The 26,147-nt window shown below is 42.4% G+C and overlaps 1 long non-coding RNA gene across 2 annotated transcripts in view; it reads left to right on the forward strand.

Moving 5' to 3' along the window:
* Positions 1-205: 205 nt before the first annotated feature.
* LOC105716842 (uncharacterized) overlaps positions 206-26,147 on the forward strand; it is a 32,377-nt gene continuing 6,435 nt past the window's right edge. For both annotated transcript variants that reach the window (XR_010337232.1, XR_001107377.2), the window contains exons 1-2: positions 206-326; positions 25,230-25,459. This is a non-coding gene — a long non-coding RNA (uncharacterized LOC105716842). The remainder of the gene's footprint in view (positions 327-25,229; positions 25,460-26,147) is intronic.

The raw sequence follows: 26,147 nt of genomic DNA on the forward strand, positions 1-26,147 counted from the left end.
CCAAAAGATGACTAAGTCTTTTAAGTCTTTTTAACCTGTTTTTTTGGTCTCTTTACCAGATTAGTCGCCTGGCTCTCCCAACCAGACAGGCCAACGACATGGTCGCGAAGGGGTTAATGTCGGGGCCTGGCGGGCGGGTGGGGGTGGGGGTGGGGGCGGGTAGGAATGGAGGGAGCGGAAGCGAAGAGGATTGTGGGAGCGCCGTTGTACGTCGCCTAAGTGAGGATGGCGGATGGGTGACAGTCCGGTCACTGCGACTGCCGCTGCTTTTCGAGGCCACAGGACAGGGGCCATCGGCCGCCGCCAGGACAGCGAGCGAGGCGGAGGTTTGTGGCACTTCTTAGGGACTGAGGGCGTAGACACATCCCGCTTCCAGCAGAGCGGGCAAAGGGGAACGGAAGTGATGGGGATCGGAAGTTGCGAGGGAATGAGGAGTGGGGGGAACTGACAAGCGGACGGACCCGGCGGCGACAATTGATGGCGTAGTTGTAGGGTTAAGGGGTGTGTCAACTGTGGTGTGTGTGTTGATATTGAGATGTGTGAATCTACTGGTTATTTGTAGTCGGGAACAGGCGGGGTCTAACGGGGAGGCGGCAAATGGATGAATGGAGGATAAAATCAGGGCGAAAACGTGTTGTCTGCCGGACACCAATACATCTGAGTCACATCTCGGCAAGATGATTTTATTGGAAAGATCTAGGTCCCTGGTTTCAGATTCTGCTATTGATGCGTTGATTGATTTCCTTTACCGAAATACCAAGTACCTACTCTGTGCTGGGTACTACACTAGAGGCCCCGGACGAGGAAAGGAATTGGGCTTTTTCCTCGACATTTACAGCCTGCCGGTTGCTATCTGCATTTGGAGACAGGCAATTAGAATACAAGGAGACAGAGATAGATCCTGTGTTATGAAAACCTATTGAGGGCAACCGAACTCACCTGGGAGTTGAGATCTGGGACGGCTGTTTGATGTGGTGATTTAACATGTATTTTGAAGACAAAATAAGCAGGGCAAAAACGAAGCACAATTTTCCTCCAGGCACTTTTCCTCTCTGTTGAGGTCAAGTTCAGCTACTTGGAGAACTGAGTAACACTTAAGGCCCAAAACTGTTTTTTTCCCCCCTTTTCTTTTCTTTTCTCTTTTGAGAGGGAGTCTCCTTCTGTCGCCCAGGCTGGAGTGTAGTGGCATGATCGCGGCTCACTGCAACCTCTGCCTCCCAGGTTAAAGAGATTCTCCTGCCTCAGCTTCCCGGGTTCCAGGATTACAGGTGACCGCCACCATGCCCGGCTAATTTTTATATTTTTAGTAGAGACGGGGTTTCACCATGTTGGCCAGTTCAAACTCAAACTCCTGACCTCAAGTGATCCACCTGCCTTGGCCTCGCAAAGTGCTAGCATTACCAGTATGAGCCACTGTGCCCAGCCCCCACAACTAGTTTATTTTTGGTAAGAGCTTTTGCCCATCACAGTGGTATTTCCAGGCCCCTCTAGAAGAATCAGTCTTGTATGAGAGCAACGCCTGCAAGCTCTTGGTAGGACTACAATGCAGTGCCAGTTATTTGGTTTTCCAGCAAGCTCAGTTCACAGCAGGGAATCGTGCACCCACCAGAAATCCTAAGCAATATTTTAAAGCTTCTGAACAAGAAAAGCAGCCTCTTTGTTTACCAAAGAAACAACAGTATAGCAGTCTAAGTCAGTGGCTCTCAAACTTTCACGTGAATCAAGAGTCAGAGGTTTCTTAAAACACAGATTGCCAGGTCCCATCCACAAAGTTGCCCCTACATTTGGTCAGGGTTGGACCCCCGAATTTATATTTCTAACTGGTTCCCAGGAGATGCTGATATTCCTGGACATGGAGCCATACTTGCAGAACTGCAAGTCTAAACAGAGTTGACAATAAATCAAATAACATCTCCTGGAATCACTTAGAACCTGGGAGGCAGAGGTTGCAGTGAGCTGAGATTGTGCCACTGCACTCAAGCCTGGGTGACAGAACAAGACTCTGTCTCTAAAAAAGAAAAAAAAAAAAGAATATCTTCTGTAGGGAAGGCTAGGCACACTCCTAAAGGTCAGGCATGTATGTCTGAATTCAAACGTAGTAAATACGAAATAAAATTGATTTGTTTTTTTGACATTGCTTAGAAAATCTTTTTATATTTGTATAATATTGTATATTAACAAATTGTATACATTTGTCGAGTTCAAAGTGATGTTATATGTATACAATATGGAATAATTAAATCAAACGAAATAACTCATTACCTAAAATATTTTTTTACACAAAATGACTCAAAATGGAACTTACCATATTTTGTAGTGATAATATTTGAAATGTACTCTCTAATTTAGAATATGAAATTTTGAAATATCTCTTTCATTCTACTCTCTGCTTCTGCGGGTTCCATTATTTTAGATTCCACATACAAGTGAGAACATGAAGTATGTCTTTCTGTGCCTGGCTTATTTCACTTAGCATAGTGTCCTCCAGGCTCATCAACTGACAGATTTTCCTTATTTTTGAAGATCGAATATTTCATTGTGTATGTATAGCACATTTTCTTTTTTTTTATTATTATTGTACTTTAGGTTCTGGGGTACATGTGCAGATCATGCAGGATTGTTGCATAGGTACATATATGGCAATGTGGTTTGCTGCCTCCATCCCCCCATCACCCACATCTGGCATTTCTCCTCATGTTATCCCTCCCCAACCTCCTCACCTTCCGCTGTCCCTCCCCAGCCCCCCTAACAGACCCTAGTGTGTGACGCTCCCCTCCCTGTGTCCATGTGTCCTCATTGTTCAACACCCGCCTATGAGTGAGATCATGTGGTGTTTGATTTTCAGTTAATGTGACAGTTTGCTGAGAATGATGGTTTCCAGATTCATCCATGTCCCTACAAAGGACACTAACTCATCGTTTTTTATGGCTGCATAGTATTCCATGGTGTATATGTGCCACATTTTCCTTGTCCAGTCTATCATCGATGGGCATTTGGCTTGGTTCCAGGTCTTCACTATTGTAAACAGTGCTGCAATGAACATACGTCTGCATGTGTCTTTATAACAGAATGATATATAATTCTTTGGCTATATACCCAGTAATAGGATTGCTGGGTCAAATGGAATTTCTATTTCTAGGTCCTTGGTGTATTGGCCATACTGCCTTCCACAGTGGTTGAACTAATTTACACTCCCACCAGCAGTGTAAAAGTGTTCCTATTTCTCTACATCCTCTCCAGCATCTGTCTCCAGATTTTTTAATGATCGCCATTCTAACTGGTGTGAGAGGGTATCTCAATGTGGCTTTAATTTGCATTTCTCTAGTGACCAGTGATGATGAGCATTTTCTCATATGTTTGTTGGCCTTATATATGTCTTCTTTTGAAAAGTGTCTGTTCATATCCTTTGCCCACTTTTGAATGGATTTGTCTGTTTATTTCTTGTAAATCTGCTTTAGTTCTTTGTAGATTCTGGATATTAGCCCTTTGTCAGATGGGTAGATTGCAAATTTTTTTTCCCATTCTGTTGGTTGCCAGTTCACTCTAATGATTATTATTATTTTTTTTTGCTGTACAGAAGCTCTGGAGTTTAATTAGATCCTATTTGTCTATTTCAGCTTTTGTTGGCAATGCTTTTGGTGTTTTGGTCATGAAGTCCTTGCCTATGCCTATGTCCTGAATGGTTTTGTCTAGGTTTTCTTCTAGAGTTTTTATGGTGTTAGGTCTTATGTTTAAGTCTTTAATCCATCTGGAGTTAATTTTAGTGTAAGGTGTCAGGAAGGGGTCCAGTTTCTGTTTTCTGCACATGGCTAGCCAGTTTTCCCAACACCATTTATTAAACAGGGAATCCTTTCCCCATTGCTTGTTTTTGTCAGGTTTGTCAAAGATAAGATGATTGTAGATGTGTGGTGTTGCCTCTGAGGGCTGTTTTCTGTTTCCTTGGTCTATATCTCTGTTTTGGTACCAGTACCATGCTGTTTTGATTACTGTAGCCTTGTAGTATAGTTTGAAGTCAGGTAGTGTGATGCGTCCTGCTTTGTTCTTTTTGCTTAGGATTATCATGGCTATGTGGGCTCTCTTTTGGTTCCATGTGAAGTTTAAGGTGGTTTTTTTCCAGTTCTGTGAAGAGGGTCATTGGTAGCTTGATGAGTTTAGCATTGAATCTATAAATTACTTTGGGCAATATGGCCATTTTCACAATATTGATTCTTCCTAACCACGAGCATGGAATGTTTTTCCATCTGTTTGTGTCCTCTCTTATTTCCTTGAGCAGTGGTTAGCAGTTCTCCTTGAAGAGGTCCTTTACTTCCTTTGTTAGTTGTATTCCTAGGTATTTTATTCTGTTTGTAGCAATTGTGAATAGGAGTTCGCTCTTGATTTGGCTCTCTGTTAGTCTGTTATTGGTGTATAGAAGTGAGTGTGATTTCTGCACATTGATTTTGTATCTTGAGACTGCTGAAGTTGCTTATCAGTTTAAGGAGATTTTTGGCTGAGATGATGGGGTCTTCTAAATATACAATCATGTGGTATGCAAATAAAGACAATTTGACTTCCCCTTTTCCTAATTGAATACTCTTTATTTCTTTTTCTTGCCTGATTGCTCTGGCTAGAGCTTCCAATACTATATTGAATAGGAGTGGTGAGATATTGGCTGTGGGTTTGTCGTAAATAGCTTTTATTATTTTGAGATATATTCCGTCGATACCTAGTTTGTTGAGAGTTTTTAGCATAAAGTGCTGTTGAATTTTGTCGAAGGCCTTTTCTGCATCTATTGAGATGATCATGTGGTTTTTGTCTTTGGTTCTGTTTATGTGGTGGATTACGTTTATAGACTTGCGTATGTTGAACCAGCCTTGCATCCCCGGGATGAAGCCTACTTGATTGTGATGGATAAGCTTTTAGATGTGCTGTTGCAATTGTTTTGCCAGTATTTTATTGAAGATTTTTGCATCTATGCTCATCATGGATATTGGCCTGAAGTTTTCCTTTTTTGTTGAGTCTCTGCTGGGTTTTGGTATCAGGATGCTGTTGGTCTCATAAAATGATTTGGGAAGGATTCCCTCTTTTTGGATTGTTTAGAATAGTCTCAGAAGGGTGGTACCAGCTCCTCTTTGTATATCTGGTAGAATTCGGCTGTGAACCCATCTGGACCTGGGCTTTTTTAGTTTGGTAGTCTATTAATTGCTGCCTCAACTTCAGCCCTTGCTGTTGGTCTATTCAGGGTTTCAACTTCTTCCTGGTTTAGGCTTGGGAGGGTGCAAGTGTCCAGCAATTTATCCATTTCTTCCAGGTTTACTGGTTTATGTGCATAGAGTTGTTTGTAGTAGTCTCTGTTAGTAGTTTATATTTCTGTGGAATGGGTGATGATATTCCCTTTATCATTTTTTATTGCATCTATTTGATTCTTCTCTCTTTTCTTTTTCATTAATCTGGCTAGTAGTCTGTCTACTTGGTTGATCTTTTCAAGAAAACCAGCTCCTGGATTTGTTGATTTTTTGAAGGTTTTTTGTGTGTCTGTCTCCTTCAGTTCTGCTCTGATCTTAGTTATTTCTTGTCTTCCGCTAGCTTTTGAGTTTTTTTGATCTTGCTCCTGTAGCTCTTTCAATTTTGATGATAGGATGTCGATTTTAGATCTTTCCTCACTTCTCATGTGGACATTTATTGCTATAAATTTTCCTCTAGACACTGCTTTAAATGTGTCCCAGAGATTCTGGTACGTTGTGTCTTTGTTCTCGTTGGTTTTGAAGAACATCTTTATTTCTGCCTTCATTTCATTTTTTATCCAGTCGACATTCAGGAGCCAGTTCAGTTTCCATGTAGTTGTGCGGTTCTGAGTTAGTTTCTTAATCCTGAGTTCTAATTTGATTGCAGTATGGTCTGAGAGACTGTTTGTTATGATTTCCATTCTTCTGCATTTGCTGATGAGTGATTTACTTCCAATTGTGTGGTCAATTTTAGAGTAGGTGCGATGTGGTGCTGAAAAGAATTTATATTCTGTGGATTTGGGGTGCAGAGTTCTATAGATGTCTATTAGGTCCGCTTGGTCCAGATCTGAGTCCAAGTCCTGGGTATCCTTTTTAATTTTCTGTCTCGGTGGTCTGTCTAATATTGACAGTGGATTGTTAAAGTCTCCCACTATTATTGTGTGGGAGTCTAATTCTCTTTGTAGGTCATTAAGAACTTGCTTTACGTGTCTGGGTGCTCCTGTATTGGGTGCATATATATTTAGGATCATTAGCTCTTCTTGTTGCATTGATCCCTTTACCATTATGTAATACCCTTCTTTGTCTTTTTTGACCTTTGTTGGCTTAAAGTCTATTTTATCAGAGACTAGGATTGCAACTTCTGCTTTTTTTTGTTCTCCATTTGCTTGATAAATCTTCCTCCATCCCTTTATTTTTAGCCTGTGTGTGTCCTTGCACATGACGTAGGTTTCCTGAATACAGCATACCAATGGGTCTTGACTTTTTATCCAATTTGCCAGTCTGTGTCTTTTGATTGGGGCATTTAGCCCATTTACGTTTAAGTTTAATATTGTTATGTGTGAATTTGATCTTGCCATTTTGATGCTAGATGGTTGTTTTACATATTAGTTGATGCAGTTTCTTCACTGTGTTGATGGTCTTTACCATTTGGTACATTTTTGGAGTGGCTGTTACTGGTTGTTCCTTTCCATGTTTAGTGCTTCTTTCAGGAGCTCTTGTAAGGCAGGCCTGGTGGTGACATATCTCTCAGCAATTGCTTGTTTGTAAAGGATTTTATTTCTCCTTTGGTTATGAAGCTTAGTTTGGCTGGATATGAAATTCTGGGTTGAAAGTTCTTTTCTTTAAGGATGTTGAATATTGGCCCCCACTCTCTTCTGGCTTGTCGGGTTTCTGCTGAGAGATCCACTATGAGTCTGATGGGCTTCCCTTTGTTGGTAACCCGACCTTTCTCTCTGGCTGCCCTTAGCATTTTTTCCTTCATTTCAACCCTGGCAAATCCAACAATTATGTGCCTTGGGGTTGCTCTTCTTGAGGAATATCTTTGTGGTGTTCTCTGTATTTCCTGGACTTGAATGTTGGCCTGCCTTGCTAAGTTGGGGAATTTCTCCTGGATAATATCCTGAAGAATGTTTTCTAGCTTGGATTCATTCTCCCCATCACATTCAGGTACACCTATCAAACGTAGATTAGGTCTTTTCACATAATCCCATATTTCTTGGAGGCTTTGTTCATTTCTTTTCACTCTTTTTCTCTCTAATTTGCCTTCTTGTTTTATTTCATTGAGTTCATCTTCAATCTCTGGTATCCTTTCTTCTGCTTGGTTGATTCGGCTATTGAAACTTGTGTATGCTTTGCAAAGTTCTTGTGTTGTATTTTTCAGCTCCATCAAGTTGTTTATATTCTTCTCTAAGCTGTTTATTCTGTTAGCATTTCGTCTAACTTTTTTCAGGTTCTTAGTTTCTTTGCATTGGGTTAGAATATGTTCTTTTAGCTCTGAGAAGTTGGTTATTACCCGCCTTCTGAAGCCTGTTTCTGTCAATTCATCAGACTCTTTCTCCATCCAGCTTTGTTCCCTTGCTGGTGAGGAGTTGTTATCCCTTGCAGGAGGAGAGGAGTTCTGGTTTTTGGTGTTTTCATCCTTTTTGCGCTGGTTTCTTCCCATCTTCTTGTATTTATCTACCTGTGGTCTTTGCAGTTCGGATGGGGTCTCTGAGTGGATGTCCTTTTTGTTGATGTTGAAGCTATTTCTTTCTGTTTTTTAGTTTTCCTTCTAGCAGTCAGGCCCCTCTGCTGCAGGACTGCTGGAGGTCCATCCCAGACCCTGCTTGCCTGGGGATCACCCGCAGGGGCTGCAGAACAGTAAGGGTTGCTGCTGGTTTCTTTTTCTGTTCTCTTCATCCCAGAAGGGTACCCGCCAGGTGTCAGCCTGAGTTCTCCTTTATGAGGTATCTCTTTGGATATACGGAGGTTGGGGAGCTGCTTGAGGAGACAGTCTGTCCCTTATAGGAGCTCAAGTGCTGTGCTGGGAGCTCCATTCTTCCATTCAGAGCTGCTGGGCAGGTACGTTTAAGTCTGCTGCAGTGGAACTCATAACCGCCTCTTTTCCCAGGTGCTCTATCTTGGGAAGGTACGGCTTTATTTATAAGTTCCTGACGTGTTGCTTCCCTTTTTCAGAGATGCCCTGCCCAGCAAGGAGGTAGTCTAGTCACAGTCTGCCAGCAGAGGCATTGCTGAGCTGCCACAGGTTCTGCCCAGCTACTGTGCAAACTTCCTTGCGGTTTTGTTTACAGAGGTACAGTTAGAACTGCCTTGGTATGGTGGTGTGCCTTAGTAATGGCGGACTGCCTCGGTAATGATGGACTGCCTTGGTAATGGCAGATTGCCTTGGTAGTGGTGGACAGCCTTGGTAATGGCAGAAGCCCTTCCCCCCACTGAGCTGGCCTGTCCCAGGTCCAGCTGCACTTGCTGCAAAACTCTGAATCCAGAGCGTTTCAGATTGCTGGTCTTTGTGGGGGTGGTATCCACCAAGCCAGATCACCTGGCTCCCTGTTTCAGCCCCCTCTTTTTCAGTTGAATGGGCCACTCTGTCTCCCAGGTGTTCCAGGCGCCAGTTGAAACGGCCGCCCAGATTTTGTGTGAGTTTTTGTGCGGAAACCCGCGGCCCCGGCTGAAACAGCCATGCTGGAAACTCGTGGTGCTTTTTGGCCTGGGAATCTCCTGGTCTGTGAGCAGTAAAAACTCGTTTGGAAATGTGGTGATCACTCACCCTCTGCATTGTTCTCCCTGGGAACTGCACTCCAGAGCTGTTCCTATTTGGCCATCTTGGATCTCCCCACACATTTTCTTTATCTGTTCATCCATTGATGGTCACTTAGGTTGATCCCATAACTTGGCTATTGTGATAAATCCTGCAATGAAAATGAGAGTGCAGATTTCTCTTTGACATACTGATTTCATATTCTTTGGATATATACCCAGAAGTGGGATTGTTGGATCATATGGTAATTCTATTTTTAGTTTTCTGAGGAACCTCCATACAGTTTTCCATAATGGCTGTACTAATTTATGTTCCCACCAACAATGTATAGGGTTGCCTTTTCTCCATATCCTGGCCTGACATCTTTCATCTTTTTGATAATAGCCATTCTGAAAGGTGTGAAGTAATATATCATTGTGATTTTAATTTGCATGTCCCTAGCGATTAGTGATGTTGAGCATTTTTTCTGATGCCTGTTAGCCATTTGTATGTCTTGATTTAAAAAATGTCCATTCAGGTCCTTTGTCAATTTGTTAATCAGGTTATTTGTCTTCTTGCTATTGAGTTGTTTGAGTTCCTTATATATTTTGGACATTAACCCCTTATTAGAAGTATGGCTTGCAAATATTTTCTCCCAATCTGTAGGCTGTCTCTCCACTCTGTTAATTGTTTTCTTTGCTGTGTGGAAGCATTTTAGTTTGATGTAATCCCATTTGTTTAGTTTTCTTTTGTTACGTGAGCTTTTGGGGTCAAATCCCAAAATTCATTGCCCAGACCAGTGTCCTGTAGTTTCTTCCCTAGGTTTGCTTCTTGTAGCATTATGGTCTCAGGTCATATGTTTAAATCTTTAATAAAATGGATTTGTTTTTGTGTTTGTATGTTTTGGATGGTCGAGCAAAGATCATCCTCCTGAACTAAACAAAGCAAATCTGTTTTTTTTCCATTGTAGTTGTCACAGTGACTTATATCATAAATTGTTTAAAGACACAAAGTAGCTGTTTTCTATTCAAATCCCTTGCTGATTTATATTCAAGTAATTATTTACAGTGGAACTCACACCCCCACTGTGTCATCAACAACAAAAAATGAAGTGTTCCTAATTTCTGGTAACAAATTATGTTTGAGGTTAAAAATTAAAAAGACCATGTGACAATCTAATTGATAGAGAAAGATTAGTATAAGAAGTCAGAATTGGTAGGTAGTTCCCCCCACCAATAAAACCCTCCCCTTAGAAGGAATACAGTCATGCACTGCATAGTGACATTTTGATCAATGATGGACCACATATATGATGGTAATACCATTAGATTATAATGGAGTATATATAGAAACCTGATACATAGCACTTGATATTGACATTGCAGATTGATTGGGGTAATGATTGATATTCATTATTGGTGCTGGGACATTTGGTTTTCCATATGAGAAGAAATATATATATATACACACACACACATTCTATCTCGGTTTGTGTAAGTACAGTCTATGATGTTCTCATGATGAAATTGCCTAATGATACATTTCTCAGAATATATTCCTGTTGCTATGCAAGTTGTGACTGTAATCATTTTATTTATTCCAGAACACAGAATCAGAAATCTCATTGTGTTAGAGCTTAATTTGAAGCCTTCCTTTAGGGGTTGGCACTAAACAGTCTCCTGGAGGGTGGCAGTCCACAGTTGTATTTCCCGTTCAAACCCCCTCCCATGAGCCTGAAAAATGCTAGGACACATTTTCAGAAATGTCACTGATCATTCTAGACTCTTGTCAATGCTTCATCCCAAATCTCCCTAGGCCAGTTACAAAAGAAAATAAATGAAAACTGAAACCAAATACTCAGACACACATAAAAAGACAACCAAAAAGTACATATGAACTGGCCTGAGTCTGTTGTGAGTCTTTGTAGGGGCCAGCAAAGTGCTAAGATGGCCAGTGCCTTGGATGTTTCAGAAATCTGTTCTCGGGCCAGGTGCAGTGGCTCATGCCTGTAATCTCAACACTATGGGAGGCTGAGGCGGGTGGTCACCTGAGGTCAGGAGTTCGAGACCAGCCTGGTCAACATGGTGAAACCCCGTCTCTACTAAAAATACAAAAATTAGCTGGGCATGGTGGCAAGCACCTGTAATCCCAGCTACTCAGGAGCTGAGGCAGGAGAATTGCTTGAACCCGGGAGGTGGAGGGTGTGGTGAACCAAGATTGCGCCATTGCACTCTAGCCTGGTCTCAAAAAAAAAAAAAAAAGAAATCTGTTCTCTATGTTCTCTATCATACCCATATTCCGAAGGAGTCAGCAGGACAATCACACATGAGTCTTGAAAATTAATCAAATTTTGCATGTGATTGGTGAGCCTCTCACTTATTGTTGTGCACTTATTCTTCCCCTCCACTGTAGTCCTCATCTCTGCCTAAATCCACACCTAGCCTTACAGACAGTGTTATTTTCCATGAAATGTGAGGAGGTGAAAGAAGCCTATGTAAATTTGAACTCTGCAGCTCCATTTCCTAAATGATGCCTGAGTAGGAATGATTTAATTTTGTTGCATGAACATCCAGTATCTCAGGGACCCTGAGAGTAAATAGATGGTTGTGAAGAAGAATTTTGGGCCATGGGTATGAGAGCACCAAACACAATTACTCCAGAGTTTAAGTTTAGATGGGATTGTTTCCAGTCCATATATTCTGTGTGCTACAGTTGATTCCTTAAACTAAACTTTAAATCAGTTTGTGTGTCTTACCTGAAGTGGGGTGGGGTTTCTGGTCTGGCACTGAACTACTAGGCTATGGAGGTCAGTGTTTTCTTTGGAGCGGTTTTTCTGAGGGTAAGAGTCATTGCATCAAGTGAGTGAGAACTGTAAAGGAGAGGAAGAAAAGGGTAATTATCATAATGTCACATTTTTTCTTTACAAAATAAGATTAGGAGAAAAATGAATAACCCTCTAGGAGGAGGAGGAGGAGGTGGCAGAAATAGGATTGTGAATCTGGGATCTGCAACTGTGGAAAAGCCTACCTATTGCTTTTCCCAAAGCAAAGGCTTGAGCACCCTGTGTGTGTGAAGCCAGGTTTCCTTTAGGTCCTGTGACCGTGCTGGGGGCAGGGTAGCTGTTGTCACTGTTATTGGAATAACGTTTCTGCACTTGATAAGGTGATGAGGAGGAAACCGGGGGGACCAGATCTCATATACACATATATCTAAGATATATATATGTGTGTGTGTGTGTGTGTGTGTGTGTGTGTGTGTATGTATATATCACTTTAGGGGCATTTTAATAGCTCTGGCAGTCTAAGGAGTTTGTACAATTGTCTGCCAAAACTGCAATGTAAAAGAGCCAAGTTGAAAGTCTGACTGAAAGCTAGAATTCAGGGGACAGGAAGTGACCTCTGCCAAAAATGAGTTCTCTTATGCAAGGTGCTTAGAGGATTTGTCAATGCCCTCTAGCCCAAGACTACCGGGAACACACCTGTGGTTGAACAGGTTGGGTTGATTGCTCAGTGCATCACATGGAGGGAGAGCATACACCATGGGCACTGTGGTGCTTCTCTGTTGGAGGGTGTCAGAAAGGACTTATTGTGGGATTTGAACCTGTGTTAGGTTAATTTGAGGAAGATTTAGAGAAGCGTGGCTTTGCTCTGGATTGGACTCTGTTAGGAAATGGGAATAATTCTGTGATTGGGTATCTTACTGAATCTTATCCACAAGGAGGCTAATTGGTAAAGTAGCAACAGTTACTGTTAGCCAGGATAGCAGAGTGGTCATTTTTGTGGCTTCGTCAAAGTTCATGTTTTGTTTCTTCAGATACAATTGTGAGGTGGTATTGTTTTTTTTCTTGGCCACTGTGGTCACATAGTGGCCTTGTCTGATAGTGGCGGTTTATGAAATCGTTTGTGTTCATCGGGAGAACACCAAGGCCCAGCTGCAAGAGCCAGGCCAGTTGCCACATGTCAGTGGCTGCTTTTCTCCTCCAGAGTGACCAGTGCTGGGTCCAGCAGCCTGTTGGAGGCCAGATTTCCTTTCTGCCAAGAGTCGTTTATAGCCCATAAATAGTCAGATGTGCCGAACAGGAAAGCTTGGGACTGGATGTGGATGAAAGCATCTGGTTACCTTCCTTTTTTTTTTTTGAGATGGAGTCTCACTGTCATCCAGACTGGAGTGCAGTGGTGCGATCGTGGCTCACTGCAACCTCCGCCTACTGGGTTCAAGAGATCCTCCTGCCTCAGCCTCCCAACTAGCTGGGACTATAGGTATGCACCACCACGCTCAGCTAATTCTTGTATTTTTAGTGAAGTTGGGGTTCCACCATATTGGCCAGGCTGGTCTTGAACTCCTGACCTCAAGTGATCCACCTGCCTCGATCTCCCAAAGTGCTGAGATTATAGGCATGAGCCACTGTGCCTGGCCTTCTGGTTGCCTTCTAACAGAGCTTAGGAGCTTCAGTTAAAATATTAGCCTCCTGAGGTGATTTTTCCTTAAAAAATAAGATCAAAGTATAGTTAAACATGAGAAGTACATGGGAGAAAGTGGCAGATTGTATTTTTCAGAGATGACCACAATAGTACCTCTCATCCCACACTCTCTTCTGTAATGTGACCTTGCTACCCTTCCATTGCGAAGTAGGGTCAGATGTCTCATCTCCTTTGAATCTGGGCAGACTTTGATTATATTAACCAATAGAATAGGATGCAGTGAGACTGTGACTTCTAAGGCTAGGCTATAAGAGGCAGTGTAGCTTCTGGCTCACCTGCAAGGACATTCACCTTTAGACCCCTGAGCTGCCATTACAAAGTCTGATTACCCTGAGGCTGCCATACTGTGAGAAGGCCCAGGCCTATGGTAAGGCCACCTGTAGGTCCTCTGATCAACAGCCCTAGCTGAGGTTCCAGCTAATATCCAGCATTAACCAGTAGCCTGTGAATGAAAGCTCCTAGATGATTATAGCCCCCAGCCTTCTGGTTTTCCCAGCTGAGGCCCCAGACATCATGAAGCAGAAACAAACTATCTCTGCTCCATGATGTCTCAATTCTTAAACCACAAAACCCGAGAACAAAGTAAAATGATTGTTTATTGCCACTAAAATTTGGATTGGTTTATTATGAAGCAATAGTAATTCAAACAGAGGTGAGGAGCTTGGTTAACAGAAAAGGATTGAAGTAAAAGGAGCAAGGAAGGCAAATAGTAGGTAGAGGAGAAACAGGCTGGTAGACAAAGCATTTCGCTTTGCTGCTGATGAGGGGCTCTTTGATCCCAGAGACTTCAGAGTGGACAGAAGTAGACAGTAGAGGGGAAAAATGTAAAGAGAATTTATCCATCATGCTAAATGAAACTGCTCTGGATAAATGAAACATCTCTAGATAATTGTGCCTCCTTTTAAAATAAGATCTTGAACGATTTATTTTTTACCTGAACATCTTTATTAAAAACAACAGAAGTGTGTGGAGTTTTTTGTAAGTAAAAATAGTAATAATATTTAATAAAAATATTAAATAATAATATTTTTGTAAGTAAAAATAGTAATAATAGTAAATAATATTAACATAAACTGTTCAGTGAGTAACAAGATTTAATATTGTAGTCGCCTGTGCTGATAAGCCTTTGAGGAAGTCCCACTAATCATTTTCAGTCAATTATCTTGAGTTGTTCATAAAAAACGGTATCTGCTTTGCTGTGGTTATGTGAATGTTTGCCACAGTATACCTTATTTGAGGTGTTTAACATATGACACTTGGCTAGCGTTAGTGTTGAAACTGTGAAGATGTTTAGCTCTTCAATCCTCCTTGGTAATAGTACTTAGTTAACAGAGATTGAAAGGACATTTGCTCATCTCTGTCTCATTGTATGAGAGGAAAGCACAATGTTATTTCCGATGATATGTATGGAAGTTTCATTCTTTTAATCTGGCAAAATCTGGTTCAGTTTTTTGGAAACAGGATCTCACTGTGTTGCCAGTTGGAGTGCAATGGTGAGATCATGGCTCACTGCAGCCTCGCCTCCCAGGCTCAAACAATCCTCCCATCTCAGCCTCACAAATAGCTGGGACTACAGGACAGTGCCACCATGCCCAGCTAATTTTTGTGTTTTTTGTACAGACAGGGTTTCACCACATTGCCCAGGCTTATCATGAGCACTTTAAAAAGAAAAAAAAAAAAGACTAGTCAAGCATAGTAGTGAGAAGGCTGGTTCACTTTTAAAGTCTCCATACTTGTCCACATTTTATATTTTATCTACATCAGTAGTTTTTGCTGGGTAACCTATTCTATTTGTAGGTAAGAATAGAAGTCGTAGGGCTGGGTGTGGTGGCTCACACCTGTAACCCCAGCACTTTGGGAGGTCGAGGGGTGGACTGCTTGAGCCCAGTAGTTTGAGACCAGCCTGGGCAACATGGTAAAACCCCGTCTCTACAAAAAACACAAAAATTAGCCAGATGTGGTCGTGCATGTCTGTGGTCCCAGCTACTCTGGAGGCTGAGGTGGGAGTATCATTTGAGCCAAGGAGGTGGAGTGAACTGTGATCATGCCCCTGCACTCCAGCCTGGGTGACAGAGTGAGACCCTGGAAAAAAAGAGAAGAGGAAGTCCTTGTACTGTTGGAATTGCTTAATCAGTGAGCTTTCAAAGATATTGGTTATAAATGTTGAGTACAGCTACCAAGTGACCACACGGTTATGGGCAAAGGTACAAAATGTCTCAGTCACTTGTTTCATTGTAAAAATTCATGTGAATATCTAAGGTTTTGAAGATTTACACCTATGTTTTCTAGGAGTTTTATATTTTTCTTTCCTGTGCCTTTGTTTTGGGGTAAGTTTGGCATGTGGTGTGAAGTTGGAGCCCAGCTTTGTTTTCCAGGTGCATATCTAGTTGTCCCAGCAGCTGGATTTCACAGCTTACTGTGATTGTGAGGCTTCTGGTTTTCAAGGCTGCCACTGAGCCGAAAAAAGGGGGATGCGAATAGAACAAGTTAAAAGGCCACAAAGATCAGTGTTCTTACCAAGATTCAGTTCTTTCTTGAATAACTGCTCCTTAGATTGCTGCAAGCTTTTGGATAATTTCCAGAATATTGAAAAACTTGATTTTAACAATTTTTGCCAATATTCTCATTGCTGTATTTGAGGAGCAGATTTTTGGAGGTTTTCACTCTGCCATTCTGAAAGTCCCTACTCAGGTTTCTATTTTGACTGGGGCATCAGATCTCCATAAGAAATAATAATTTTGATATATGTGGATACTTAGGTCAGAACTTCTTAGCAGTGGGCAGGATTTGGACTGACCCACAAAATGCTTAAGGTATCCTTCTCCTGTCTAAAAGACTGTCCTGGGTGGAAGCTGTGCTGTATTCATGAGCAGGCCAGTGGGTGTGAACTATAGGCAGCCAGTGAGACCATGATGTTCTTGTCCCTGCCAGACTGTTTCTTTGCTCATAGACATATGAAAACATCTGGAGATATGTTTGAGATAAATTTTTCCCCAGAGATGGACCGCCAATTCCCTCTACTGGATGGTATTCCCCAGAAAGTTGATTAGACTTGGACCTCTCCTTTACAATGAATTTGGGAGAGACCAATGTTAAAGGGGGTAATTGGAGAGACCAGGGAAGGCTTTCTGCAGGAGGCATGAGTTTTGACCTAGTCCTACAGAGTGAGTGAGAGCTGATTAGTGGAAGAAAATGGGTGGTGAGTAAGAAGTAGTTCAATTTAACACAAGCCATGGAAATATATGTAATTAATTTCCCTCACTGAGCCAATGCAAGAATAAAACCCAGGCTTATCCCTGGGAGAAAGCCAGAAACTATGCAGTGATCCCCACCCACCAAGAAAGAGGCAGAATCCTGTCTCTACAAAAAAAGATAGAAATTATCAGGATGTGGTGGCACATGCCTGTAGTATCAGCTGCTTGGGAGGCTGAGGTGGGAAGATTGCTTCTCAAGCTTCGGAGGTCCAGGCTGCAATGAGTCGTGATCCCACTACTGTACTCCAGCCTGGGCAACAGAGTGAGACTGTCTCCAAATAAGTAAACAAATAAGGAGGGCAGGCTGTATATCATAGTCATAAAAAACTAAAGACCTGTTGTCAGACAACTTAAGTTCAAATGCGAGATCTTCTGCTTATTGGCTGTGTGACCCTGGGAAACTTACTTTACCTCTTTGGTCCTACTATCTTTGTAAAATGGGAATATCTACCTGCTTCACGGGTTTGGTGAGAAGTTTAATGAGGTAATGCATCACTAGTGCAAAGCACAATGTCTTGCACAGATTGTTTACTAAATTCCTCATTTTATTTTATTTTTATTTTTTTGATACGGATTCTCACTCTGTTGCCTAGGCTGGAGTGCAGTGGTGCAATCTCGGCTCACTGCAAGTTCCACCTCCCAGGTTCAAGTGATTCTCCTGTCTCAACCTCCCAAGTAGCTGGGATTACAGGCATGAGCCACCATGGCCACTAATTTTGTATTTTTAGTAGAGACAGGGTTTCACCATGTTGGCCAGGCTGGTCTTGAACTCCTGGCCTCCAGTGATCCACTGGCTTCAGTCTCTCAGAGTGCTGGGATTACAGGCATGAGCCACTGCGCCCAGCCAGTTTTTATTTTTGACAGGGTCTTACTCTCTCACCCAGTTTGGAGTGTAGTCGTGCCATCACAGCTCACTGCAACTGATACGGAAGGGTGAAGGGAAGGGTGATACCTTTAAATGATATGGAAGGAGAGAAGGACCTGGTCCCTGGCTGGGGCTCTACCCCCAGGCCTGTGCCCATAGACCTAGGTGAGGGATAGGCATTTTTGTTTTTCTGCCAAATGTTGCATTTCCCAAGACCACCCTGGCCTGCCATGCCCCCATCCTGTGCGTATAAAAACCCAGAAACCCTGGTAGGCAGAGACACATGTGGCTAGACATTGAGAGGAACACATCAGTGGAGGAACACACAGGTGGCTGGATGTTGAGAGGAACGCATTGACAGACCACCGACCAGCAGAACAACATGGAGTTTGACTAGGACAGTAAGAAAGGAGCCTGGGCCGCCAAATGGCCTGACTCTAGAGGAAAACCGTCTCCCTTTTGGTTCCCCTGTCTACTGAGAACTACTTCCACTCAATGAAACCTTGCACTCATTCTCCAAGCCCATGTGTGATCTGATTCCTCCAGTACACCAAAGCAAGAACTCGGGATACAGAAACTTCTGTCCTTGTGATAAGGCAGGGGTCTAATTGAGCTAACACAAGCTGCCTATGGGCAGCTAAACTAAAAGAACACCCTGTAACACATGCCCACTGGGGCTTCAGCTGTAAACATTCACCCCTGAACACTGCCATGGGGCTCCCTGCCCATCTGTATGCTTCCATAGAGGTTTGAGCAGTGGGGCACTGAAGAAGTGAGCCACAGCCCTATTGCACGCCCTGCGAGGGGGACAAGGGAACTTCTCCTGTTTCACAACCTGTGCCTCCTGGGCTCAAGTGATCCTCACACCTCAGTCTCCCCAGTAACTGTAAGTATAGGCACACCACCATGCCTGGCTAAATTGTGTATTTTTTGTAGATACTGTGTCTCCCTATGTTACTCAGGCTGGTCTCAAACTCCTGACCTCAAGCAATCCTCTTGCCTCAGCCTCCCAAAGTGCTGGGATTACAGGCGTGAACCACTGTGCTGGCTGGTGGGCAGTCACATTTTAAATCTCTGAGTCTAGCCATAAATCCAAATATCAAATGCACAAAGCCTAAAAACCATGTAAGTGTGGTGAAAATAGAAACTTTTTGAATATTTTATGAAATTTATTTCTGTTCTGTTCACTTTTAGAATTTGGTAGCATCTTGAAAATGCCAACTGTCTCCATGATGTTAGGAAGAATCATGGTTTTTTTTTTTTTGTCTACATCTGAGACAGGACATCTGTGAACAAAAGGTCTCTGAAAAGGAAACTGGAGGAAAGAGACTATTCCAGTGAACAGTTTGCAAACCCAGTAGTCACAGCCTCCAGTGTAAAACAAAAGTGCATTTATAAGGAAGGATTGAAATGTGTTTAGTTCTGATTGGTCAATGCAGCTGAGTTCTGATTGGTCCATATAGCTGAGCCCTGATTGGTCAACACAGCTGAGCTCCGATTGGCTGAGGCAGATGAGCTCTGATTGGTTGTTTCAGGGAAGGGCTGAAAGTCTGAAAGATAAAAGAGGGCCGATTTTCAGGGAACTCAGAGTGTGTGCGTGACCCCTAGTCAGCAAATGGCTGGTTGGTTCTATTTTACATTTAGGCCCAGTTGGCTGCTCAAGATCTATCTTGAAGGATTGGCTTTTTTCAGGTTTATGTTTGTTCACATATGAAAGGAAGAGCACTCACTTTGGAGCTTGGGGGGTGCAGGGTTACAGTAGAGGCAGGGATCAAGCAGAGTGTGTCTCCAGGGGCTAGGCGAGACTCATAGGGATGGAGTCAAGTTCTTGATTAGCTTAACCTCCTACTAGGAGATTCTGTTACCTCAATTTTTCCCTCCTTCAGTTTGAGAGGTACAAGGTTTTTATTTATTGAATTATCAAGCATGCATTGCGGCGGGGTTATAGTGACAGTAATTTTTTGTTTTGTTTTGTTTTGTTTTCAAACTAGAGCATGGGTTCTGGACCCAGGATAGGCTTAAATCTGAGCTCTAGCATTTCCTGGCTGTGTGACTATGGACAATTTACATAACCTTTCTGTTCTTCTTTTGCTTCATCTGTAACATGAAGATAATCATATTATCGACCTCATTGAGTTGTGAGCATTAAATGGGATAATACAGATATAGTATTCAGTACTCAACAAATGTTAAATATTATAATAATTATTTTATAGTACGTGGAACTCTGGCTATTTTAATTCTCTGTGTACATGTTTAATTCTTTGTTTACATGCTCAGCTGGTTTTGTTCATCATTGTGTCTCCTCTGCCTGTCTGTTCTACACATGACACTTATGAAATAAGTTTGTTGGGTGTATGAATGAATGCTTACAGGTAAACAATTATAATACAATGAGAGGTGCTATAACAGAGCTTGAGTACAAGACACTTTCCGGGACATAGAGAAGGATATGATTAACTTTGAGCAGTTCAGAGAATAGTTCAGCGAGGCTGTTCCCTTCCAGAATTTTCACAGTTCAGTTGGCTGTCAGAGCAAACTGCGCTGGGGAATTAAGTGAAGGGCTGCTAGATAGCCACCAGGTGGCGATATTGCAGAAGGATTGAAGTAGCAGAGGAAAAAAGCAACCCTCTTCCAGCCAGGAGTCCGTGTTTATGTCCACGTCAGCTTTTTTCTCCTGTCCACAAAAGTTCAAGCCGTGATTTCTTTCCCTTTGTTCTGATGGTCTTGGAGCACTGTTGTTCCTGCCCAAGGCTGCTTTGGGAGCTGCCTGGTGCTCCAGCCACTCTGTCATTACCAGACAGAGGAGAGAAATGATGCTGTTTCCAGTTCAGTTGTTGGACTTCTAATTCTGACATCACTGACTTGATGTTTCCTCTGCTATGCCTCCCATGGAGGGAGTTAAATGGGTGAGGAGAGAAGCAAAACTGACCTCTTTTGAGACTTCTGGCACTATATCAGACATATATACATATATAATGTGTAGGCATATTATATGTGTATATAATATTTATGTTATATGTAACAAATGTATAATTATATATATTTGATATGTGAGTTGTGAGCCATTTTATATAGTGGGAAGCTGAGGCTCAGACAAGGGCATCTTTTCAGTATGCAAATAAAATTCTCTAGTGAATCAAACTTGGTATCAGATATTGGGGATACAAGATTAGGAAGATGTGGTCCCTGCCCCTAAGTCTTGTGCTCCTGTAATACTCTTATTACATCATGTTATTAGTGGTTATTTATGTATCTGTCTTTTCAGATAGATGATAAAGTCCTTAAAAGGCAGCAGCGATTTCACATTCAACATTGCATTCCTCATTCTTAGCACAGGCTCAAGTACATGGTAGACATTTAATTACTATGAGACACAGGATAATTGTGTCTCACTGGGCAGTGGGAATGAGTGAAGAGTTTCAAGCAGGGCAGTGACATGATGAGGTTTTTGCTGGAGGTGGGTAACAGGTTGCCCGTTGGATTGGAGGAGTGAGTGGAGGCAGGCAGGAAGGAGACTATGGCAGAATCTGTGCCAGAAGGGATTTGGGCCAGAACGAGGGCCATGGCAGTGAGTATGGAGAGAAGACAGGTTGGAGAGTTATTGAGGACATGAATTAGCAGGATCTGGTCATTTCTTAGATATGGAGATCAAAGAGTTCCAGGCTTGGGTGATGGTGGTGCCAACAACAGGTTCAGAATAAAGAGAGGAAGTGGGTTTGGATGGGGAGCATGAGTTCAGTTTTGGACATGCTGAGGTTGAGGTGTCTATTCAGGGGGTGTGATCTATTAGGATGTGTGAAACCAAAACTCAGGAAAGAGGTCAGGAGTGAAAATCTGGGAATCATGAGCCTATCGGTGGAGCTTAGAGGCTTGCCAGGGGATGCCATCACTCAGGGGCAGGACATGCAGTAAAACAGGAAGTGGACTAAGGATGGAACCCGCTAACCTTGACACAGATGGGCTGAATAATGAGAAACCCATGAATAATGAGAAAGATGGAAATGGAATAGCCAGGTAGATTGGAAGAAAACCAGGAGGGTGTGGTGTGACAGCAGCCAACGTAGGAAAGACTTCAGGAAGGAGGGAACACGGAAGTGGTTAGTACTTTAGAGGCAGGTAGGAAGGTGATGGTAGAGAATAGTTCAGTGTGGCTGGGCTTTGGGCCATCATAGAGGAGTGGCAGGAGATGGGCCCAGAAAGGCCAGTCGGGCTCTTATGCAAGGAACTTTGGTCACCAGGCTAGAGGTAAGGTTTCATTTTCTAGGAAAGGAAGAATCATTGAGGGGTTTCCGATAGGAGTAACATGGTCAGGTCAAGGTGTTTCAGAAAGGTCAGGCTGAGGTAGCGTGGAGGACGCTGTGGAGGAGGCAATGGCTCATTGAAGTAATGTAAAGTGGCTTTTGGGCTGTGAAAGAAGGCCCAGTCTTCCAAGATCTTTAGTGGGTAAAATTGAGACGCCTTGAAATGGTAGTTAACACTCATTGAGCACTGTTCTAAGTGCTTACATGAATGATCTTAATTCTCACAACCAACCTATGAGATACATTAAGGTCATTTTATGTCCAAGGAAAAAGGAACAGAGAGAGAGAGTAATGTGCTGAACAGAACTAGTAAGTGGCAGAGCCTGGATTCAAACTCAGGTGGTTTGGCTCTGACCTGCACTCTTAACTTCAGTGTTGTTTTGCCTTGATTTGAGGTGGGGAGTGAGGGGGTTGTAGTTAGTATTAGGCTCAGCTGTGAGTTGTTAGCCATCCAAAATAACAGTGGGCTTACTGTCCCATCATCTCCACCATGTGACACTTGTCCTTTGATCATTGCATTTATGTTTCAAGCAGTAAAATACTGGGTAGGAGGAAGGGGAGAATAGATGTCGGGGGGCAACAGAAGTCTCTGCTATAAAAGAAATCCCAGGTCACTGACATTTGCATGGAGGATGATATTGCCACAAATTGGAGACCACAGGAAACCTGTTAGAACTTTATCATTTGATAGTTTCTTTTCCCAGCATCCTTCCTTTGCCCTGGAGATGAACCCTTCTGTGACTCCTCTGCTGTTCAGCCATTCAGTGCTCATGAGGGCTTCCAATCATAGAACCTGTCTTTCTGGCCACAGTTGATTCCATTGGTTGAGGTGTGGGCTTGTGGTCTAGGTCAGGACAATCAGAATTTTTTTCTTCAATTTTTAAAAATTTAATTGAGGGAAAATATTGCCTCTTGCTTTTGTAGCACAGCTAGGAGATACGTGGCCAGAAACTGCTGACAGCACTTTTTATAGCCACGGGGAGGAAACTTGTTTCAGAGAATGAAGTGAACGTGCAGGATGAGCAATTGAAAGAATCCTGTTCGTGTTCAAGTCTCTGCTTGTACTTGTCCTTGAGGCTTATCTACTTATGATTATGTGAAACTTCCAGTAAATTCACTCTTTGGCCCAAATGGTGTTTCTATTACTTGCAGTCAGTAAAGTCCTAATTAAATCTGTGTTCAAATAGGTAATTCTGGAATCACTGTAGATGTGTTTAGGGTCTGTGTGTATGTTGGGGGTCATAGTAAATAGTAACCAGAAGCAGGGAGGGAATTTTTGAGCCTGTTTTAATGGTCTACATGAAAAACAATGAGAATCTGAACTAGGACAGTGTTGGTGGGTGCTGTAGGTCCTGGCCAGGCTTGCCATGCTCAGTCTTTTACTGTCTTCTAGACTGTGAACCAGTCACCCATCTCTATAGGCTGCTCATCTTTACATGGTTGCAGTACAGCTGGTCACTATTCATTATGAGCATATTTTCCTCTGTGTCCTTGGGAATCATTATAATAGCTGCTTAAAAATTCCTGTCAGCTAATCCTAACGTGTCAGTCATCCCGGGGTCAGTCTTGATTGATTGCCTTTTTTCTTTGGTATAGGTCACATTTTTCTGTTTCCCACAGGAAACATGTTCAATCATTTTGACTGGTCTCAAACAATGTTCAGTCATTTTGACTTGTCTCCTGGCCATTGCAGAGGACATGTTCTAGAGAATCTGGATCCATTGTATTCCTCTGAATCAGAGTATTGACATTTTTGTTTAGCAGCATTTAACTTGACTAAACTCAAATTCTATGCTCTGCCTCCCTCATGATAGGCAGCAACTGAAGTCTCTAGTCAGTTCTTTTAGCCTTATACAGATTGTTTGGAGACTGTCCCATGAATGCATAATTCAGAGGTCAGCCAGAAATTTGCATAGAGTTGTTACGCAGAATTCAGGGCTCTGCCTATCTGGCTTTCTCCATTACAAAATTTCACCCCCGCTCTACCTCCCCACCCCCAGTTTTCAGCTGCTGTGGAAACTGAACTCTGTCCTCTTGTCTTCAAGTTAGTAAGGTTCACCCATCAGGGAATTGATTGGGGCCTACCCTGTGGTTCAAAGTCTTAAAAATGGGAATCTCATCTAGTTCTGATCTCTTCTTTTAAATGTAGATTCTCCTCCAGTTCTGCCTGCCTTGGGTTGCTTGTGAATACTTAGAGGTAATTTTAAAAAATATTATGTCCAGAGTATATAGCTGTTACATTTGAAGGAGGATGGGTTTGATAGGAGCTATTTGGTCATTTACTAGAAGCCAAAACCTCTCTGGTCACTGTTGTATAACCTGTGGTGTGTGTAGTTAGAATGTGCTGGTAATGTATTAAGAAATTGTACACACGATCTGGATATGAAATCCAGATGATAAGCTTGATAAAGGCAGTTTTTATAATCACATACACTAAATGCAATGATGTTTCAGGACAGCATGTTCAGGGGTATAAGGAACTTGATTAGCCAGTAAGCCCCCACTTGGGGGTTCCCAGGAACTGAAGTAACCTCACCTTAGAAACAACATCCCACTGCTACCAACTTGAGTTCCTCTCCGCATGAGTTTAACTCATTAAATGTCTCCTATCTTGATATCTCTGCATCACCTCTGCTTTACAAAAAAAATGTTTGAGTTTATTGTAGTAAATGTTAATTTCTATATGGTTTACAGATCAGAATGATGAACTGAGACCCCCGTCTAGTTTTCTGCCAGAGACCTAGTATTTAGGATGGAGAGGAGTAGATAAATTGACAAGCTTTTCAGCAGGTTGAATGGTCAGGGATCTGCGACAAAGTGTATTCAGGAGAATAGAAGAGAGGGTAGAGTTAAGGATGACTTCCAAGTTTCAGCCTTGGGCATCTAGATGGGTAGTAAATACAAGAGAAAAAAGACAAGGAAGAGAGCAAGCATAAGGAAGCTGAATTAAGCTATGGCTGTTTGAAGTACCTGCTGAACATCTAGGCAAGTACATAAGATTCTGGATCACTGGAGAGAAGTCTTGGATGGTGATTTATATTGAGGAATCACCAATAGATAAGTGGTAGATGAGGCTATAGGTATAGTTGATATAACCAGGTAGCATATGCAGAGTGAGAGGAGAGCTGATAGAAAAGTCCAGTAGATAAGGGGAGAGCATAAGAAATAAGTCACTTTAGGAAAATGAGGAACAGACCAGGAAAGCTGATATTCAGAAGCTAGGGGAGGAGAATTTCAAGAAGGAATTTAGTGGTCATTAGGGTCCAATTCCGAAAAAACAAAACAAGTACTGAAAGGCATCTATTGAATTTAACAACTAAATGGTCTGTCTTTACCTCAAAGATTACAGTTTCAGTGGAGTGATGGGGAATGTGGCCAGATTGCAGCAGTTTGAGGAGGGCCTGGAGGTGGTCGTCTGTAACATGTGGCTCCTATCAACCAAGCTCCAAGTAACTGTACCTCTGTGGAGTGCCCCTATTGTTAAATCTGATGGGCCTTGTACAAGGGTTTAACGAAAAGAATGCAAGGAATTAATGCTGCTTGACTTCCAAGGAAAGGTTGTAAGAATCCTGTAACTTTTGCCTTGGTCTTTTGGATCCGTCAGGAACCATGTAAGAAGTCTGATTGCCCTGCTGGAGAAACCAAATGGAGAGGTCCAGAGACAACATAGACAGAGAGCGCACAGCCCAACTGAGACCAACTTTTCAGTTATCCCCACCAATGCGCCACACATATGAAGGAAGTCATCTTGGCCCCTCCAGAACAACCAAGCCAACCAGCTGGATACCACTGAGTGACCTCAGTAGAAGCTACATGGGACAGAAGAATTATCTAGTGAGTTTTGCCCACATTCCTCACCCACACAGTCATGAGTATAATAAAATGATTATTGCTTTAAGCCCCAAGTTTGGGAGTGGTTTATTACACAGCAGTATATAACTGGAACATTGGGCATTGAAGTAGTGGAAACATACATGCACATTCTATTTCTATTAAACTTGGAAAGAGAAAGCTCTGATGGAGTGGGAGGGTCACATAAGATCGCGAGATAATTTTTATGAAGATGACAGAGACTTGGGAGTGTGACTATGCTGATGGGGAAGAGTTGAGTTAGGAGAAAGAGAATGTTGAAAATGGGGAAGAGAGAGAAGATGGCTGATGCATGAGGTTTATGAGAAGGTAAGGGAAGGGATGAGATACAAAACTCTGCTGGAGGGACTGATCTTGCATACAAAAATAGTGGGACTCTTCACCTTCTAAAATAGGAATTGTCTGTCCACCTCTTGTTCTTTAAAAATGTCAAGTATATCCATGTACTAGTGTCGAGAAAATATATGAAGGTTAGTTGGACAGACTGGGTCTCCTAAGAATTGCTTGACTGAGGCCCTTTCTCTGGATTGCTGACTCAACCCAGGCTGGAGTTAAGTGATTGGAATCCACACCCTTGGACCAAATCCAAGTTACCGTCTGCCAAAGCCATAGATGCACATTAAAACCGCACTTCCACAGAGTCAGCTAGTCT

This window comes from Aotus nancymaae, unplaced genomic scaffold, assembly GCF_030222135.1.
Source record: "Aotus nancymaae isolate 86718 unplaced genomic scaffold, 86718_ANA_hifiasm-v0.15.2.pri h1tg000004l, whole genome shotgun sequence".
NCBI lineage: Eukaryota > Metazoa > Chordata > Mammalia > Primates > Aotidae > Aotus > Aotus nancymaae.